Source organism: Ambystoma mexicanum, chromosome 9, assembly GCF_040938575.1.
Source record: "Ambystoma mexicanum isolate Mex_15411 chromosome 9, UKY_AmexF1_1, whole genome shotgun sequence".
Lineage (NCBI taxonomy): Eukaryota > Metazoa > Chordata > Amphibia > Caudata > Ambystomatidae > Ambystoma > Ambystoma mexicanum.
The window spans coordinates 622,594,267-622,608,505 of NC_090931.1; the positions used below are offsets into that span (position 1 = coordinate 622,594,267).

Sequence of the window (14,239 nt, forward strand, 5' to 3'; positions counted from 1 at the left end):
TCAGAGGTATAGGTACGACCCTCAACCTCTTTCTGATACATCTTTTAAAAATGAAGATGAGAAAGGAGAAAGTCCAAATCTTCCTCGCAGCAATCAACCTTGCACAAGCCTTCGACCTGGTAGACAGAGGTAAACTGTGGAGGAAATTGAATAACTGGAATTGCCCAAATAACATCTTAGAACCCATCCAGGCTCTACATAGGGAAACATCAGTTGTTGTTAGACTGGATGCCAAGGGAAACCTGATAGAGCCAATCAATACCAAGAATGGATTAAAACAGGGCTGTAGGTTAGCTCCTGCGATATTTAATCTTTTTTATCTCAGACATTGGCACGGCATTTGCAGACATTAGATGTCTTCCACCACAGCTGATGGGTGAGAACATAAATTGCCTCCTCTATGCAGATCACCTCATAGTCATGGACCAAACCCAGATTGGGTTACAAAGCCAATTATCTGCTCTGGAAGGCTATATTGAGACCAAAGCTTTAAAAATCAATGTAAAAAAGTCAAAGGTTTTGACACTTGGACGAAGGTCAGGTGGGAAAAAAGCACGGTACATTTGGTACATGAAAGGGGAAACATTTCTTGAGGTAGTCTCACTGAAATATCTTGGAGTTGACATAGGAAATAGCAAAATGGACAGTCATTATGAAAGCACACGACGGAAGAGGGTTAAAACACTGGCAGCACAGGCAAGTCTGATTTCGTCAAAATATTGCAAGTTTACTATAAAACCAGTTGTTGACTTCTGCACTAAAAAGGTGACTCTGATCCTCACTTATGGTGTAGAGGCAATGCTGGCTTTACCCTGCGATCTATGGCCAACTGTGGAAGGTCTCTTCTGGAGACGCGTATTAGCACTCCCTAATGTAATATCAGCTCAAGCTATCAGTGTCGAACTGGGATTAAATTCACTTTACATTGTGGCTGTCTAGAAATCCCTGGCACTATTAAGTAAGTGTTCGACTCCCAAAGAAGAGGGTGGGTTGATGGTCTTGAGAAGAGCCTTGAAGGCAAAATCAGAGCCTCTTCTAGATTATTGGAAGGAGATCTGCATTTCCCACCTGAAAAGCGTCAACTCCACTTTGGACGATCTTATCAGGAATCCAAACTTAGTTAAGAAAAAGCTGCTGGACTTAGATTGAATACAGACAATGGAGGCAAAATACGGCTGTAAATAGTTTGGAAGGACAATACCAGAAATCAGGGCAAGGGGTACTCTTCCTCCTTGCTTGGGGAAATTTCCAGACCATTTAGCTCGTCGCCAGTTTATGCGATTCCAATTGAACTTGTATCCGACAAGAAAAATCTTAGAAATGATAAAGCCAAGAAGTGAGAGGAACTTTACATGTAGACTCTGCAACTTGGAAAGGGAAACACTCCAAGATTTGGCCCTTGTATGCTCGGCACTAAAGGATCTAAGAACAACATTTTTGGGAAAATTAATTTTGAACTTGGACACGCTAGAATTAAAAGACTGGTGGACACTACTAATATTAGGAGAAAAGGTGTCTTTGACCTTGGCTCCTTTGGCTTTTCTGCAAGCTAATTTTGACCAACGATTGAAAGAAGACAGTCTTAGAGTGTAAACTGACCCACATTGGTAAAAATAGTAAATTAAGGATCAAGATACGAAGCTAATTGAATATGTGGGGTTTATGTAACTACGTTGGTTATGACATCTGATGGTTAACCTAACTCTTAAAAGGATTTGGAAAGGGGGAAGGTATACTAGTGAAATGCATGAACAACCTTCAACTGTCATTGTGGCCTCTAAACTTTACTGTTGGTGACATTAATGATATTTTATATATTTTTTAATTATTATGATTGTAAATATAAAACATAAAGGTTTGATTTCAAACTATATACTTAATAATAAAAAAATGTTAAAAAAATTAAATTAAACTTGTGTACTGGAGACCAGTCTCTAAGCTAAACATGGGACTGGGATTCAAACCTGTGTTGCTCTGTGTTGTTTTGCTTCCAAGACAAACGTGTTGCCCCTGAGCTATCCTCCCAACCTGGCCCATTAGTAGAAGAAGATACCAAGTATGAAACTCAGAGAAAAAGTCTGTGGAGAGAAATACATTCAGTGATCTGATACAAGACCTAGTGACAGACCAGAACCCTAAGGTCTAACTAAAGCTCATCAGACTCAGAAGCAAGACACCAGAAAGCTGATAAGGCAATGTCTGGGGATTCGGGGGGGACCCTGAGAAAAAAGCGAGGTCTGACAAAAGATCTCACTCACGCCTCAAACCGCGAGATGGATGACCTGGTAAAACATGGTCATGGTGAGGACCTATTCAGAAGACTGAATGAAATCTTGGAGAATTACAACTGTCACCCACTGAGAAGCCAGAGAGACAGCTGGGTGCCGGGACCTCAGGAAGCTGCGGAGAAGTTTCCTTCAAAGACCTGAAGAGAAAGCACAGAGGACTGGGAGTAGTCCATGGCAAACTGGGGCAAGAATCCTGGGAAAGGGCTAAGGGCACAAGGATGAGTAGAGGGGCCTGCAGGAGTGCCAACCTGTGAGTACAAGCTTTGAGAGTCTTTCCCAAGGAACGGCATTGTTGATACTAATTTAGGGAAGGACTGGTAAGAATATGTTGGAACTTTTTTGGCTGGCCCGGTCCTTGGAACATTTGGTCATTAGATTAGGGCAGCACTTGGCTCAGGACTTGTTAAGAGGTTAGCAGATTTCCATTGGCTATAATTCGGCATCCTTTTTGATTCTAGAGTAGGGTGCTTCATGTAAACGTACACCTCTTTTGGCTATCCTGACCCTCTATTAATATCTGGATAGGGTTTATGTTTGTAGAATAGGTAAGCATGAATCCCAGCCTGATCACATCCTTTTGAGACCGGTTTCTTACTTCTCGGCCTAACACATGGATCGCTACTGTCCCTGTCCACCCCTGGGCGCAGTGTTTATTGCTATAGTGGCTCCACCAACATTCTAGAGTGGATCCATTCTAGAGAGGTCATGGCTTAAATGCTAAGGATGCCACCGTAGCCCTGCCGCTGATGCCAATGTGGCCATGCATCAGGCCTTGCTTCTTTCACTGGAAGCAGGTTCTTCAAGGAAATGCAACATCTGGATTTGTCTGAGACCGGTATCTAATGCAGACATACACTGTAAGGGTGGGGTTTACTTCCTTAAGATGAGGAGAGGGAGAGCCGTGAGACAATTCAAGCCCTACAAATTTATGGGTCGCCAGTAATCAAAACACTGTCATGTTGGTGACTTCTATACGATTAGCAACCAATTATCAGGGGATGGTTCCAAGGGCCTCTCGGATATTCGAAGTAAGAGGCAGTGTGAAGAATTCGGGCTGTCAGTTTGGCAGAAGAGTGCAGCCCATTTTCTAGTCCTTGGACAAAATGTAGAGGTATGAATGTACTCCAATGGTATGGGACACACACGGCACAACACTCTGAGGTATCAGGGCAGGGGCTCTACAAACGAGGCTGAGCTCCTACTATCAAAAGTGTAGACTACATGACAGACAGTGGTTTTAAAGTGAGGTAGGGAGGCAGTTTCTTTCACTTAACCCAATTGAAATGTGTGCCTCCTTCACCTCACACTCAGTAAGGCTGGCAGGTGCCTCAGTTCAAACATCGGGACACAGACTGACTAACGCTCCGCTTCAAAGAAACCCCCAAAACATTTAAGTTAACCAGACCATATAGTATGCTCTCAAAAGGAAAGATAAAGGTGCAACATACCATTATATTCACAAAGAGCCTTCATTGTGGCTAATTCATTGAAACTCCAATTAAATGGAGTTTAATAGATAGCACATATAACAGGGCCGTCTTTAGGGATGGGCGACCCGAGCGGTCGCCCAGGGTGCCACATTAGCCCCCATTAGCCTCCCTGCCACGCCAGCTCAGGGCAATCTTTCAAGGGCTCCCCCGAACTGGCAGAGTTGGTGAAGGCACTGTATTCAAATGAAATGTGCCCCACTCTCGTGCTGGTGCCGGGCACTCCAGCACGAGAGCAGGGTGCTTTTCATTACAATAGGGCACGGCTGCTAAACCAGCATGGGCAGCCTTTGAAAGAAGGCTGCCCCATGCTGGTTTGGCAGCAGTGCTCTATTTAGTAGAGCAACCTCAAATTTGGCACCACTACCGCCTGGACTGGGAGTGCCAAATTTTGTTACCTCATCCCGAGCACTGCCAGAGCTAAATCCGGGCCTGCCTACACAGAACTAATATAGCGCTATGACAGAGATAAGTCATAACAAGAAGAAATAAAAAGGAACCCCTGTTAAAGCGCTCACACTCAATCACACTGAAAACCCAACGTCAAAACTAAAACAGTGATGGGGAACTCAAAAGTGATGCTGGGGTAGTACAAGTACCAAATGGTAGACGCCTTTTCAGTGCCATACTTTCGGCGCCAGACAGTTTGGCGCGCCACTTTGACCGCAGCGCCTCTTTCGGCACAGCCATAATGGCGCAAAAGCCATTCCGGCGACACTCGATTTTGCGCGAGGGATGTTTAGACACGACTAAAATTGCAGCCGCGTCTCAACGCTGACATGCCAAATGTAAATACATAATTTTTTGTAAATGCTGCACGTTGACCTGTACTGTGGTACACACAACGTGTTTCATTTGCAAGGAATAATCCACCGCTCACAGGGCGGTTATCCAAATGGGCAGCAAAGTCCGCTGCTGAATGCTGACATTTAGCAGCCGGGCCCTAAAGCCCTGCAACAAATGAGCGCATAAATTAAATAAAAATTGTTTACAAAATTCTGCAGTTTTGAACGCTGAATTATCAGAGACCAAGGTCCAGCACTTAACCACTAGGCCAAAGGGGGTCCGTGTTTCAGAGTGTCATACTTAGCCTACAATTCAATGTGTTAACTTGTAAAAATGTATATGTGCTTTGCTTGCATGCAAAACATGATCTTCCTTTGGCCTTGTAATTATGTGCTGAGTCATGGATACTCGGGACCAGGGTTCTGATACCCTACTGCTTGTTATCTTTTTTTTATATCTTTTTTTTATTAAACAAATACCTGTCAAATATATATATTCGTTTTTCTACCTGTGGAAATATATATATGCCATTGCAGTGTAAGTATCCAAGTTCTGCTTCTCCTGCAGGGATACACATCTGGGCGAATTTGCATACCCACAATGCTTTGCCGTTGTGCCTCAGAACTGGAGGTGAACTTCCAACGATGGCTACTAGGTGGCGTTGTAGGCGTACGTCCGTTGATGTTCTTTGTAACTCCCTGTTTTTAGATAATTGTTAATAAAACAGTACCTTGCCTCTTCCTGAGTTGGTTCGGTTATTTGGACTCAGAGTTATTCTGTGTGAACCCATCCATTGCATGCACGTTCCTAAAGGGCCATAAGCTCAAAAACCTGTAACCGTCCTAAAGGCTCAGATGATGTTCGTGCCATCTATGACACGTCTCATAAACGTAAACAAAGAAGCAATGGGTCACGCCACATGGAATTCATTAGTGTGTATGGTACCTATTGTGATAGGACTTAAACACCCCTTTTGAGAAAGCACGGATTCCAATAGCGGCCCCTTTGTTACTGTAAATAAATAAATATTGTCAAGGAAACACTCTTTTAATGAGCGAGAGCCTCCTTGACTGCTGAAGTGACTACATATTGCTTTTTAAAGATATTAATTTTCCCTTCCTTTTAATTTTTGAAAACATTTTGAGTATGCCTCCCAAAATGCCCAAAGCAATTATCTGATTTTAACTGCAGCGTGCCAGGCATTGATTTTTGGCATGCTTTGTCTGGAACATTGAGTGACAGCAACAATTTTTCATTGTCCTGAAGTAGACTTAACACCCATTTGCTGTATTTCAATTGTGTTATGCTTATCGTATTGGCAGGGAGTGGAGGGCAGGGCCGGCAAGATGTATGCTCTTATTTCTTTAAGATTTTGTGTATAGTCTGCAAAGTGTTCTGAAGCTGCCTTCAACCCACACCCGGCACATTATACAATCCAATCCCCAGTCAGTATAATCCAATCAACCACTCTCCGCCCCCAACTTCTTGAAACACTTGGTGACATCGGCAGTGGCCTTGACAGTTTGAGACGGCAGCCCAGTTTTGAGACACATACTATAGACTATGCATGATGTGATATGCTATTTTATTTGTATCGAGCTCATACACATGTGTTTCAGGGAGGGATGCATGCCCAGGAGACGTTCAGGCCGCAGGACGGGCGGCCATGAGTTTGATGGCCAATCCATCCTCCCACCCCTATCAATGGATACTGCATATTCGGGTCATTTTATTGGACGGTTCCTAAGGACACCCCCAAGCACCTATTCCCATCCCCCTTGTGCCTTCACTGGTCTGGGGCGGGTCTTTGTTCGTCCAATTTACATAGGAATGTATTGATCGCTCATTGCCAATAATATCAGACTCCGTTCCCAAGAGCGGCCAGACTTTGTTGGAAGTAAAGTGTTCTTATTGTTCCGGTCACTTGGGGAGGGAGTTCCCCACTGGGGATTGGTGGGCAGCCTGCCGGTCACACGTTCATTGGCCAGCAAGGCTCCTTCAGTCTTTCAAGCTTCCGAGGACAATAAAATAAGAACCACTGACCTACGCAAAAGAAGCAGCCATTTTAGGCACTTTGGGCCAAATTCTCATGATACTTGTAGGCATGCAGGAAATGGTCGCTGCACATGTTACGTTTGGTCCTTTGCCTTTCAGCGTGCACAAGCAAAGCTTCTTGAATCTGTCTCGGCAACATGCAGGGGATCAGAATCGCTTGACGGGTGCGACGGAGCAAAAGCGCACTTTCCAGCCATTCTGATCCTTCTCCACATTGCGGAGACAGATTAAGGAAGCACTGCAATGGTACGCTGAAAGTGCAGGACCCCGGGATCTGGCCAGGTCCCCTTGCCTTTCAACGTATGCATGGAAGCAGACCAACCGGGCGGGAGTGCACGGTGACCATCTAAAATGGCTGCCACCAGAACAAAAATGGTAGCCAAGCCGTCATTGGCCTGTTGAGTTCAACACGTTCTGCCTGTTATATCCTGCTTCAGATAAAATAGCCACACTGCACTGAAATCTTGCCATTACACAGGAATCTGAAGGTGGTTAAGCTATTATTAGATAATGACTACAAAGGACTCTCTTACCATTGAAGCTACAAACATTTCTGACATGACCAAGTCAGGCCCAATTATGTTTACCTGTATCCCTGTAATGGTGACCAATGGACACAGCCAATCCTCCATTGGGAGCGGGAGCACAGATCGGCCAAATTCAAAGCTCTATCTGTGCTCCCTCCCTTGTGACGCCCGCGGAGGTGTGGCATCATGTAGGCCTCTTGTTTTGGTTTCCCAATCACTACCCACATGAGAGGCCCAGAGTGTTTTTGCCACCCTCCAGATTAGCAAGGAGGTCCCTACTAAGACGTAGCAGCTGTCTCTGGCGCCTGCGTGCCATTGGGTGAGGGTGAGCCAAATACAACTGCTGCAGTGACTATTTCCTACATGTGTTACAACACATCTTCTACTGTACCTAGAGAATTAGAACACCTAGATACGTCACCGAATGTTATCTTTAATTATTTCCGGCTGTGGGAAATTCTTAAAAATCGAATGCTCAACTTCTCAAAGGCCCCAGAACGTTCTGATGTTCTTCAGTACGACCTGAACCCTGAGAAAGTCGGCCATCACGCAGGCCAAAGCCATGCCGTCCTGATCAGCCCATGATCCCAGAGTTCAGCAAAGACAGGAAGCAGATTGTGGCCATGAGTTAATCGCTGAGCAGTTGGGTTTGGGTTCTGCTTGGATGTCAGATGAAGTCTGGATGATATCGTTGATGGGCACTTGACTCTTCAGTCTGGACTGTGGTTATTGGACCTGGGTATTGGAAAAAGCAAACCATAGTGGCAGCTCATTGGCATCAGTCAGCTCTGGGGGAAACCATGCCTTGAATAAAGGGGTTCACAGTCACACACAAATTAAACAATGGATGTCTGATCTGAGTTATTGTGAAAACAGGGAAGAGGCACTTTGTGAACAGGCCATGCACCCCTCATTCAGACTGATCAGAGGGTTCTTGACGGATGGCCGACTACACAGAGAATTCATCTGGAGATTAGTAAAGGAGGATTAGGGATTACCTAAAAACCTTTGAGCCAGCTCCATTACATGTCAGTCGCTATAAGCAGTGCAGAGCCAGCTCCATTATATGTCAGTCGCTATAAGCAGTGCAGAGCCAGCTCTATTATATGGCTTCAAGCAGTGCAGAGCCAGCTCCATTATATGCCAGTCGCTATAAGCAGTGCAGAGCCAGCTCCATTATATGTCAGTCGCTATAAGCAGTGCAGAGCCGGCTCCATTATGTGTCTGTCGCTATAAGCAGTACAGGGCCAGCTCCATTACATGGCAGTCGCTATAATCTGTGCAGAGCCATTATGCGGCAGTCGCTATAAGCAGTATAGAGCTGGCTCTGTTATATGTCAGCAGCAGAAAGCAGCATAGAGAACGTTCTTTTGTGTTTTTGTGGGCAGAAGCAGAGCAGAACAGGCGCTGATTTGTGTCAAGAGCTAGAAGTGCATGCAAGAGGCTCTCTTATGGGTTAGAAACCAGAATCAATGTAGTCCCGGCTTTGACATGGGACAGTAGCAGGAAACAGTGCCGAAGCGGCTCTGTTATATGTCTGTAGCTAGCAGCAGTGTAGAGATGGCTCTGTTATATGTCACTAGCTAGAAGCAGTGTAGAGATGGCTCTGTTATATGTCACTAGCTAGAAGTGGCTCTGTTATATGTCACTAGCTAGAAGCAGTGTAGAGATGGCTCTGTTATATGTCACTAGCTAGAAGCAGTGTAGAGATGGCTCTGTTATATGTCACTAGCTAGAAGTGGCTCTGTTATATGTCACTAGCTAGAAGCAGTGTAGAGATGGCTCTGTTATATGTCACTAGCTAGAAGCAGTGTAGAGATGGCTCTGTTATATGTCACTAGCTAGAAGTGGCTCTGTTATATGTCACTAGCTAGAAGCAGTGTAGAGATGGCTCTGTTATATGTCACTAGCTAGAAGCAGTGTAGAGATGGTTCTGTTATATGTCTCAAAGTGATGAGCTTAAAGACAATGGCAAAACAGCCCTGCTCCTCCTCCTCGACCTCTCAGCTGCATTCGATTTGGTGGATCATGCAATCCTATGCAACCATCTCGATACAGCTGCACACTTCTCTAAAGACGCCATAATCTGGATCAGATCTTTCTTAAGTGTCAGAACTATGAGGGTCTTCTCGCCCTCTGCAGCGGCAGACCCTATACCCATCACTTGTGGCGTACCACAGGGATCTTGTGTTTCGCCCACACTGTACAATATCTTCACCAAGCCCCTTTTCGATGATCTGAACCATCTTGGTATCACCTACACTAATTATGCAGATGATACCCAGATCGTCCTCCCCATTTTAGGGGATTACGACAAGGATTTGGCGAAAATAGGCATCCAGGTATGGATGGCCACGCGCGGTCTATGCCTGAATGATGATAAAACAGAGCTCATCATCCTGGGTACCCCTACTAACCTAAAAAAGCTGGGACCCGACTATTCCTCATTCATAATCGATGGCAACCTCACTAAGGCAGCACATGAGGTAAAAACATTGGGTTTTTATCTCGACTCCACGCTCTAATTCTCCAAACAGGTCAACAAGCTGGCATCCGCTACGGCCTATATGTGCAAATTTATCTAATCAGGTAAGCCATTTCTCTCTGAAAACAGCTGTACCATACTGGCTAGAGCCCTCATCCTGTCCCGCTTGGATTGTTGCAACGCTATGTACATAGGTTCCAATAACTACGTCATCAAAAGAATCCAAACTTTACAAAACAACGCCCTCAGGGCGGCATTAGGTATTTCCAAAAGAAACCACATCTCTGAGAGAATAACTAGCTCCGAACCAATGACAAAATCCTCCTAAAAACGTTGTCGCTCACCCATAAATCTCTTAATACCGCAGCCCCCACCTACCTATCTGAGAGATTCCATAAACAGACAGCTTTAAGACCCACCAGATTAGCAAACAAGGATCGCTTGTCCATCCCTAGATTCAAACTATCCACGATTGGAGCCAACAGTTTCCCTGTCAAAGCGGCTAAATTATGGAACTCCTTGCCTCCGACACTGAGAACAGACCAGCCCTATCTTAACTTCAGAACCAACGCTATCCTATGGCTGAAATCTAACGACTACTAATTTGCATGTTGTATGACCCTCCGCCTGTGCAACTGAACTGTAACTAATAACGCCTGCAGGCTAACCCCAGCCTGCCACCTTTACTTAGTGCACTTGCCTACAACATCTGCAAATAGTTGTATATCACACTACTGTAAGTACTGCACTTCATTCAAGACTCACTTATGTCACCATGTGGAGGCAACTATAACTTTGTACATAATGTTTTGAACTACTGTACCACACTTTTGATTCCTTGTCGCTAAGCTTTGCATTGTCTTGTAACTGCTGCGCCCTGATACCTTTGGGTCTGGCGCGCATTATAAATAATAAACAAACAAACAAACATGTCACTAGCTAGACGCAGTGTATAGGTGGCTCTATTATATGGCAGAAGCTAGAAGCAGTGTATAAGTGGCTCTATTATATGGCAGAAGCTAGAAGCAGTGTAGAGATGGCTCTGATATAGATCACTAGCTAGATGCAGTGTAGAGATGGCTCTGTTATTTGTCAGTAGCTAGAAGCAGTGTAGAGATGGCTCTGTTATTTGTCTATAGCTAGCAGCAGTGTAGAACCATTGCTATTATTTTTCGATATCCATGGGCAGTGTAAAGCCAGCTCTGGAAACAGTTGGAAGGGCCAAAGAACAGGATCTGAAATTGGTAAGAAGTTAAAAGGAGCCGGATCCGGCTCCGTGTGATGTTAGTAGCTATGGGGAGCTTTGAGGTGGCTCTGCTATATGACATGGAGTAGTTTATGGAGTAGGCCAGAAGTTAGCAGCAGTTTGGAGGTTTCTCTGGTTCGATTTCATTCGCTAGAAGTAGAAAGCAGGCTTTGTTATCTGCCATTTGCTGGAAACAGTACTGAACTGTAAGAATCGAGGGGTCTACCTGCTCCTCCTCCCTTCTTCGCATGGTGAAACGGGTGACACTTCCTCCATTAGATAGACAACAGCACAGGGATGAAGTGCCTACATGGGGGAAAAAGAGCCATTAACAAAACCTCCAATCTGCTGAGGTCCTTTGGTCCTAGATCGATTGCAGGACAGATCCAGCAGAGACCCAGTGGTGGACTGGACTATAGGGAACTATGGAGGTGGGCCTCTGTACCCTGAGCCTTGTTTATGTGGTAACCTATTTTATTTCCACATTTTATCATAGGAAAAGAGTTAGGATTGCTGAAAATTGACAATATGGGCCCACTTTCAACATTATTTCAAGGGCTTCTTTTGGTTTCCAATCCACCCCTGCAGAGACCCTGCCTGTAGGGCTGCAGAGCAATCAAGAAGGCAGAGAAATGGGAAGAGTTGAGCTATGACGTGCTTCCTATATATTGCCATATTGCCGCCTGACAGGAAGGAAGTGCACAGCATCCATGATGGCTTGGGGTCATCGCCAGTCAGCAGCTGGAAGCCCGTGCGGAGCAGGGTCTGTGGGGTATCAGTTAGTGGTATGCATAGAGGGGACTCTGCCGTCTGTCAGTAGGCAACGGCAGTGTCTATGGGGCACTGTCCAGTGTCTATCGGGCACTGTTCTACGCCAGATGGAGTGCTTTTGGGGGGAATGTAGGTAGAGGTAGTGTTGGGTTAGTTCTGCGGTAAGTTCTTGACTATAGGCCGTGTACAGCAGGGTCTGTTTTATGTAAGTAGCTAAAACAATATTGCCAGCCTTGAGTAGACTCTCTCTTGCGGCAAGAGATAGAAGCAGTGTGGAGCAGACCATTGCTTGCCAGGTGGTAGAAGTTGCCTAGAATAGACTGTAATTGTAATTGGTTATTTAACAGGCACTTAATACCCAGCGGTTTCTAAGCTGCGGGCCCGGGGATGGAATCGGAGTTGCGCTTTGCCTCTGAGCTATCCTCCTGAGATATCAGGATGAAATGGAGGTCTGAGGCTTTAAGTGCCACTGGTGGGTCGGAGTATGCAGAGGTGTTCTTCGCTCTTATTGACAGAAAGCAGAAGAAATGGTTCAAGGGTTTTTGACAATTTAGGCACAGAGGCATTAGTCATCCCACCTGCCCCAAAACACAGAACAACGTGCTGCTAGTAAGGCCGATCCAACTCTGCTGGTGAAGAAGGCCTCTCTGGCGCCAGAGTCTTGCCATAAAGCTGACCTTTGGCTGGAGTGTGAGCACGGCTGGACAGCGGTCGGTGGTGGACCGCAGTGCGCACAGGGCCACCCAACACCCATTCCCTCAGGGAATCCCATGTGTGTGTGTGGGCTGCAGACCCCGGATCACATGCTCACTTCTTCAGTGTGAAACTCTGGCCAATGCTCTTTGGGAAAGCATTCAGGATGGGTCTCACTCGTTTAAAAAGTGTGATATATTGAGTGGGCACCTCACTCCTCGGAGCATAGTATCACCCATTGCTGGTAATCTCACAACTGAACGTCGAGTTTCACTCTTGGTCATCTCAGTGACCCCATGTATATTAATGGGGACAGTCTCCCATCTGGGAAGACAATTATATTTCTGTTAAAACACTCCAGTTTTCTCGATCTATAGATCCATACCATATTCATTCAGTGTGTGTGTGCAGGGGTGATAACTTGTGCCTGAAGGAGCTCATTCTTTCATTCAGGAGAGATAAAGGGGTAAGAACCCCCTGTATGTGGGATAAGACTCATTTTGCCCCATGGCCCCTCACTCCAGAATGAGTAAGCAGGTTTTAAGACCCTGCTGATTCTGCTATCCTACAGGCTTGAGCCTTCTATCCCTTGCCCCATCACGGCTTCCAACATTCTGAGTGGCAGCTTATGTACAGCAGGCAGCTCGGGACATGCCTGTTGCCAATTGAATGTAGCCAAATCTTCTATTTAGACACTGGGAGAGTGCCATGAACGCACATTGGTGGTGAAGAAGCACTCAACATACAGAACACAATGGAATAGTGTTGAGGTCCTGCTGAGAAATGACAATTTGGTCTGTTTAATTGTAAAGCATAGTGGCTGAGAAGTACAAGCGCTGTGCCATTAAAAATAAAGCAGTTCTGGTGGGTGGAAGTGCTGCTTCGGTGGCCTCAAGAGTATGCAATTCCCTGTGGGGTAGTGTTGGTAATTTCCTATTGAGGTATAGCAGCCCTATTGAAAAGTGCCATTAAAAGTGAAGCTGTCCAGTAGGCTGCATCAGTGCCGCCCCATAAAAGGTGTAGAAGCCTCTGTGAGAAGTGGCAGTACTGTCCTAATGGTGAGAAGTGTAGTGCTAAACGTGCTCGCCTTGGAAGCAAGACGACATGGAGCAACACAGGTTCGATCCCTTTGTACACGCTTAGAAACCTCTGGGTATTACGTGCATAATAAATAACCAAATAAAATTAAAATAAATAAATCTGCTGAGAAGTGCTGGGGCCTTGTCAATAATAGACTAGCAGTTCAACTGGGAAGTGCTGATGTTGTCCCATCAAAAGTATAGCAGCCCCACTAAGATGAACTAGCATTGCCTCAACAAAGCATAGCAGCCCCAGTAAGATGAACTAGCATTGCCTCAACAAAGACATAGGGCCTCATTATGACCCAGGCGTTAACCATGGCGCTATTAGCGCCATGGTTGACGCCGGTGCCTTACCGATTCCGCCATGGTGAATGGCGGAATTACCACCCCATTCCAAGGTTGGCGGGGTGGTAATTCCCCATTCACCATTGCTTCTTCCCCATGCCCATTTTTGCCCCCATAGGGCTCAATGGAAATGGGGAAGGCGGTAATTACGGTACCGTGAATTGCGGTACCATAATTACCTCCAAAGTCCCTTTGCCGGTCCCGTCCTTAACGGCTGGTAAAACCAGCCGTTAAGGGAGGACCCGCAAAGGGACCTCGGAATTGGGCGGTATGGGATTACCGGCACCAGTGCCCTTACCAGTACCGGTAATACCTTACAGCCCGGGTCGTAATGAGGCCCATAGTATTACAATTATAGAAGCCCTGTTGCCAAGAGGGGTTCACAGATGTACAAATACATCCAACCCAAAATGATTTTTTGAAATTGAGGGACAGACTTGCTTTGCATCTGTGCCTCCATTTCTAAAAATCGTT

At 45.6% G+C, this 14,239-nt stretch overlaps 1 protein-coding gene across 3 annotated transcripts in view; it reads left to right on the forward strand.

Annotated features, from left to right (window-relative positions):
* SEZ6 (seizure related 6 homolog) overlaps nucleotides 1-14,239 on the forward strand; it is a 1,141,307-nt gene that overhangs the window by 1,087,378 nt on the left and 39,690 nt on the right. The gene's annotated exons all lie outside the window — the stretch shown is intronic.